The sequence below is a fragment of the Schistocerca gregaria genome, unplaced genomic scaffold, assembly GCF_023897955.1.
Source record: "Schistocerca gregaria isolate iqSchGreg1 unplaced genomic scaffold, iqSchGreg1.2 ptg000991l, whole genome shotgun sequence".
In the NCBI taxonomy this organism is placed as follows: Eukaryota; Metazoa; Arthropoda; class Insecta; order Orthoptera; family Acrididae; genus Schistocerca; species Schistocerca gregaria.
In genome coordinates this window covers 27,088-33,349 of record NW_026062341.1, presented here as the reverse complement: position 1 = coordinate 33,349, position 6,262 = coordinate 27,088, and the positions used below count along the sequence as shown (strand labels likewise).

The window sequence follows — 6,262 nt, the reverse complement described above, 5'->3', positions numbered from 1 at the left end:
ACACTAGATCGCGTGTTATGACGAGGAGTCTCGAAATGGTTGAGACGTAAAGATCGATATATTGGAAGGCTATATTCGGACATCAGAAAGGTTCTGAGTGATTCGGGTATTTTTGGAGTACCGGAGAGTTACGGGAATTCGCCGGGGAAGTAATGGGCCTTAATGGGCTTTAGTGGAAAGGAGAGGAGGGCCTCAAGGGGTGGCTGCGCCCCCCATGGGCTGGTCCGAATTGGACTAGGAGGGGGCGGCGCCCCGCTCTTTCCTTCTTCCCCCTTCTCCCTTCCCTTCCTTCTCCTACTAGGAATAGGAAAGAGGAGGGGAATCCTACTTGGACCGGGGAGTCCTAGTAAGATTCCCCACACCTGGTGCGCCCCTAGGTCCGGCCACCTCTTCCCTCCCCTCCTTTATATACGTGGCCAGGGGGCACCCCATAGACACACAAGTTGATTGATTTAGCCGTGTGCGGTGCCCCATCCAAAGTTACACACCTCGGTCATATCGTCGTAGTGCTTAGGCGAAGCCCTGCGCCGGTAACTTCATCATCACCGTCACCACGCCGTCGTGCTAACGAAACTCTCTCTCGGACTCAACTGGATCAAGAGTTCGAGGGACGTCACCGAGCTAAACGTGTGCAGATCACGGAGGTGCCGTGCGTTCGGTACTTGGATCGGTTGGATCGCGAAGACGTTCGACTACATCAACCGCGTTACTTAACTCTTCCGCTTTCGGTCTACGAGGGTACGTGGACACACTCTCCCCGCTCGTTGCTATGCTTCTCCTAGATAGATCTTGCGTGATCGTAGGAATTTTTGTTGAAATACTATGTTCCCCAACAAAAAATATCAAACTTATAGAAAAATGCAACCATCTTAAGAAAAAGAAAATGCCTACGAAACAAACCGCCTTGCCACACACCGACTAGCACAGGCAAGTCTCGACGGAGGATTCGTTAAACGTCAAGAGAGATCGAGGACGGGCAGTTGCCTCGAAAAATCCTCCTGTTCGCTCGAGCCGCTCCCGCGGACGGCAGAGCATAACCCTAGCCGCCGCCCGCCAGCGCCTATTCCCCGCCTCCCCTCCTCCTCGCCTCCGCCAGAGGGCGCGGTGGCGGGGGGAGGCATTTTCCATCCTCCCATGGTGCTCTGCGACGTGGGATGCATCGAGCTGGTGAGGGGCGCGGCGCAGCGCGGAGGCGACGCAGCCGGCCGTGCTGCGGGCGTGGTTGTGTGGCGGAGCAGTGGTAGTTGCGCGGACTTGCTGGTGGGGCGTGCTGGCGCGTTGGGGAGGCGGGGTGGCTAGTGGCGGCGGCGGCTCCATCAGATCTAGGCAGCTAACGACGAGGATTGCGATGACGTGGGCTGGAGGACGGCTGCCGCCTTGGTTGGGCCGCCTGTCGGTGTCAAAACCGGCAGATCTCAGGTAGGGGGTCTGATGTGGAGCATCCTACGGACATCTCTTGGTATTTCTAGAGACACTTTGGAAGAGAGGGCTGGCAGGGGTAGCGAAAAGAAGCAAAAAATGAAGACAGCCAGAGTTCCCAGGCGGTCATGGACCCGAATACTAACGTTGTTGCTTATCGTCGGTGATCGGGCGAGAACAGTTGATTTTTTAGTTTTTTGTTTGTTTATTTATTTATTTAGTTAGTTTTTGGAATTAAACGCTCCTACAAAACAGTAGGCTCTGACGCACTTGAAGAGCACATCTGTCGATTCGCAGTGTTTCGTTACTTTCAAGGTGTTCTAGCACTCTTCCTTCGCGCATTCTTGCTCAAACTTAATTTATTACTGTAGTTTCATATGTTACGTTTAATACAGTCGTTTAAAATGCTTGAGGAAGCATCTTTGTCACACCTGAGAGTTAGTATGAAAAGAGGGCTGACCGGTGTAGCGACGTAAAAAGGAAAAAATGAGAGGGAGCCAACAGCACCCGGTGTTCCCAGGCGGTCACCCATCCAAGTACTAACCGGGCCCGATGTTGCTTAACTTCGGTGATCGGACGAGAACCGGTGTATTCAACATGGTATGGCCGTTGGCGTCCTTATACTGTAGCCGCACAGCAGAAGAAGGCTTCGCCTCTCCTCCCAACACACGCAATCGCCGTTTTTCGGTGGCACATTTGACGCAAAGCACGTCCTTCCACCTCGAGAGCGACGCGCAGTGCGGCGCGCCGCCACGTGGGTCGGACGCACAACACAGCTGCTCGTTGCACCGCCTGTCATTCGTTTGGTGCGTGCGGCCTCCGACACTCGCGGCAGACGCACCTTGTTCTTGTTATCCGGCGCAGGGCTTGCGCGCGGCCGGGCGGCGGGAGGACTGCGCGGGGTGTGGCAGTGTCCTGCTGGACCGACGGAAGCTTTCTCACCTGCCCGACACACGCCGCGATTCCAGATATTTGCGTAATTAGCGCGGTGCATTCTCGCCTGTCCCCTCCCCCTTCCGTCCCGACTTGTCCCGACTTTGCTCGACTGCCGCTCGCTGCCGCTCGGGTCGTGGTCCATATGACAGCACAAGCACGAGAAACATCTGCGAGACTGGCGCCGGCGTGTCCGAGGCGCCGTGTGCGGCCGTTCGGTGCTACTAGAGCAGCGGCCGTGCCGTGCCGGGCCGTGGAAAGGTGCGAAAACACGGACACAAGACAGGCGATTCGACAAAGCATCCATCTCTTCCATCGGCGAAAGATAAATTTTTGTTCACAAATTTGCAGTTGAACACTGCTACAAAACTATAAGAACTGGCGTTTTTCAGAACGTTCCTGTCGCTTCATACTCTTGGTATTTCTAGAGACACTTTGGAAGAGAGGGCTGGCAGGGGTAGCGAAAAGAAGCAAAAAATGAAGACAGCCAGAGTTCCCAGGCGGTCATGGACCCGAATACTAACGTTGTTGCTTATCGTCGGTGATCGGGCGAGAACAGTTGATTTTTTAGTTTTTTGTTTGTTTATTTATTTATTTAGTTAGTTTTTGGAATTAAACGCTCCTACAAAACAGTAGGCTCTGACGCACTTGAAGAGCACATCTGTCGATTCGCAGTGTTTCGTTACTTTCAAGGTGTTCTAGCACTCTTCCTTCGCGCATTCTTGCTCAAACTTAATTTATTACTGTAGTTTCATATGTTACGTTTAATACAGTCGTTTAAAATGCTTGAGGAAGCATCTTTGTCACACCTGAGAGTTAGTATGAAAAGAGGGCTGACCGGTGTAGCGACGTAAAAAGGAAAAAATGAGAGGGAGCCAACAGCACCCGGTGTTCCCAGGCGGTCACCCATCCAAGTACTAACCGGGCCCGATGTTGCTTAACTACGGTGATCGGACGAGAACCGGTGTATTCAACATGGTATGGCCGTTGGCGTCCTTATACTGTAGCCGCACAGCAGAAGAAGGCTTCGCCTCTCCTCCCAACACACGCAATCGCCGTTTTTCGGTGGCACATTTGACGCAAAGCACGTCCTTCCACCTCGAGAGCGACGCGCAGTGCGGCGCGCCGCCACGTGGGTCGGACGCACAACACAGCTGCTCGTTGCACCGCCTGTCATTCGTTTGGTGCGTGCGGCCTCCGACACTCGCGGCAGACGCACCTTGTTCTTGTTATCCGGCGCAGGGCTTGCGCGCGGCCGGGCGGCGGGAGGACTGCGCGGGGTGTGGCAGTGTCCTGCTGGACCGACGGAAGCTTTCTCACCTGCCCGACACACGCCGCGATTCCAGATATTTGCGTAATTAGCGCGGTGCATTCTCGCCTGTCCCCTCCCCCTTCCGTCCCGACTTGTCCCGACTTTGCTCGACTGCCGCTCGCTGCCGCTCGGGTCGTGGTCCATATGACAGCACAAGCACGAGAAACATCTGCGAGACTGGCGCCGGCGTGTCCGAGGCGCCGTGTGCGGCCGTTCGGTGCTACTAGAGCAGCGGCCGTGCCGTGCCGGGCCGTGGAAAGGTGCGAAAACACGGACACAAGACAGGCGATTCGACAAAGCATCCATCTCTTCCATCGGCGAAAGATAAATTTTTGTTCACAAATTTGCAGTTGAACACTGCTACAAAACTATAAGAACTGGCGTTTTTCAGAACGTTCCTGTCGCTTCATACTCTTGGTATTTCTAGAGACACTTTGGAAGAGAGGGCTGGCAGGGGTAGCGAAAAGAAGCAAAAAATGAAGACAGCCAGAGTTCCCAGGCGGTCATGGACCCGAATACTAACGTTGTTGCTTATCGTCGGTGATCGGGCGAGAACAGTTGATTTTTTAGTTTTTTGTTTGTTTATTTATTTATTTAGTTAGTTTTTGGAATTAAACGCTCCTACAAAACAGTAGGCTCTGACGCACTTGAAGAGCACATCTGTCGATTCGCAGTGTTTCGTTACTTTCAAGGTGTTCTAGCACTCTTCCTTCGCGCATTCTTGCTCAAACTTAATTTATTACTGTAGTTTCATATGTTACGTTTAATACAGTCGTTTAAAATGCTTGAGGAAGCATCTTTGTCACACCTGAGAGTTAGTATGAAAAGAGGGCTGACCGGTGTAGCGACGTAAAAAGGAAAAAATGAGAGGGAGCCAACAGCACCCGGTGTTCCCAGGCGGTCACCCATCCAAGTACTAACCGGGCCCGATGTTGCTTAACTTCGGTGATCGGACGAGAACCGGTGTATTCAACATGGTATGGCCGTTGGCGTCCTTATACTGTAGCCGCACAGCAGAAGAAGGCTTCGCCTCTCCTCCCAACACACGCAATCGCCGTTTTTCGGTGGCACATTTGACGCAAAGCACGTCCTTCCACCTCGAGAGCGACGCGCAGTGCGGCGCGCCGCCACGTGGGTCGGACGCACAACACAGCTGCTCGTTGCACCGCCTGTCATTCGTTTGGTGCGTGCGGCCTCCGACACTCGCGGCAGACGCACCTTGTTCTTGTTATCCGGCGCAGGGCTTGCGCGCGGCCGGGCGGCGGGAGGACTGCGCGGGGTGTGGCAGTGTCCTGCTGGACCGACGGAAGCTTTCTCACCTGCCCGACACACGCCGCGATTCCAGATATTTGCGTAATTAGCGCGGTGCATTCTCGCCTGTCCCCTCCCCCTTCCGTCCCGACTTGTCCCGACTTTGCTCGACTGCCGCTCGCTGCCGCTCGGGTCGTGGTCCATATGACAGCACAAGCACGAGAAACATCTGCGAGACTGGCGCCGGCGTGTCCGAGGCGCCGTGTGCGGCCGTTCGGTGCTACTAGAGCAGCGGCCGTGCCGTGCCGGGCCGTGGAAAGGTGCGAAAACACGGACACAAGACAGGCGATTCGACAAAGCATCCATCTCTTCCATCGGCGAAAGATAAATTTTTGTTCACAAATTTGCAGTTGAACACTGCTACAAAACTATAAGAACTGGCGTTTTTCAGAACGTTCCTGTCGCTTCATACTCTTGGTATTTCTAGAGACACTTTGGAAGAGAGGGCTGGCAGGGGTAGCGAAAAGAAGCAAAAAATGAAGACAGCCAGAGTTCCCAGGCGGTCATGGACCCGAATACTAACGTTGTTGCTTATCGTCGGTGATCGGGCGAGAACAGTTGATTTTTTAGTTTTTTGTTTGTTTATTTATTTATTTAGTTAGTTTTTGGAATTAAACGCTCCTACAAAACAGTAGGCTCTGACGCACTTGAAGAGCACATCTGTCGATTCGCAGTGTTTCGTTACTTTCAAGGTGTTCTAGCACTCTTCCTTCGCGCATTCTTGCTCAAACTTAATTTATTACTGTAGTTTCATATGTTACGTTTAATACAGTCGTTTAAAATGCTTGAGGAAGCATCTTTGTCACACCTGAGAGTTAGTATGAAAAGAGGGCTGACCGGTGTAGCGACGTAAAAAGGAAAAAATGAGAGGGAGCCAACAGCACCCGGTGTTCCCAGGCGGTCACCCATCCAAGTACTAACCGGGCCCGATGTTGCTTAACTTCGGTGATCGGACGAGAACCGGTGTATTCAACATGGTATGGCCGTTGGCGTCCTTATACTGTAGCCGCACAGCAGAAGAAGGCTTCGCCTCTCCTCCCAACACACGCAATCGCCGTTTTTCGGTGGCACATTTGACGCAAAGCACGTCCTTCCACCTCGAGAGCGACGCGCAGTGCGGCGCGCCGCCACGTGGGTCGGACGCACAACACAGCTGCTCGTTGCACCGCCTGTCATTCGTTTGGTGCGTGCGGCCTCCGACACTCGCGGCAGACGCACCTTGTTCTTGTTATCCGGCGCAGGGCTTGCGCGCGGCCGGGCGGCGGGAGGACTGCGCGGGGTGTGGCA

The 6,262-nt window shown here is 53.8% G+C and overlaps 4 non-coding genes across 4 annotated transcripts; all 4 read right to left on the bottom strand.

Annotated features, from left to right (window-relative positions):
* Positions 1–1,914: 1,914 nt before the first annotated feature.
* Positions 1,915–2,033, bottom strand: LOC126326441 (5S ribosomal RNA). The gene has a single exon (XR_007560687.1). It is a non-coding gene; the product is annotated as a 5S ribosomal RNA (ribosomal RNA).
* Positions 2,034–3,225: 1,192 nt separating this feature from the next.
* Positions 3,226–3,344, bottom strand: LOC126326443 (5S ribosomal RNA). Its single transcript, XR_007560689.1, has one exon. It is a non-coding gene; the product is annotated as a 5S ribosomal RNA (ribosomal RNA).
* Positions 3,345–4,536: 1,192 nt separating this feature from the next.
* On the bottom strand, positions 4,537–4,655 carry LOC126326440 (5S ribosomal RNA). Its single transcript, XR_007560686.1, has one exon. It is a non-coding gene; the product is annotated as a 5S ribosomal RNA (ribosomal RNA).
* Positions 4,656–5,847: 1,192 nt separating this feature from the next.
* LOC126326439 (5S ribosomal RNA) lies at positions 5,848–5,966 on the bottom strand. The gene has a single exon (XR_007560685.1). It is a non-coding gene; the product is annotated as a 5S ribosomal RNA (ribosomal RNA).
* Positions 5,967–6,262: the final 296 nt, after the last annotated feature.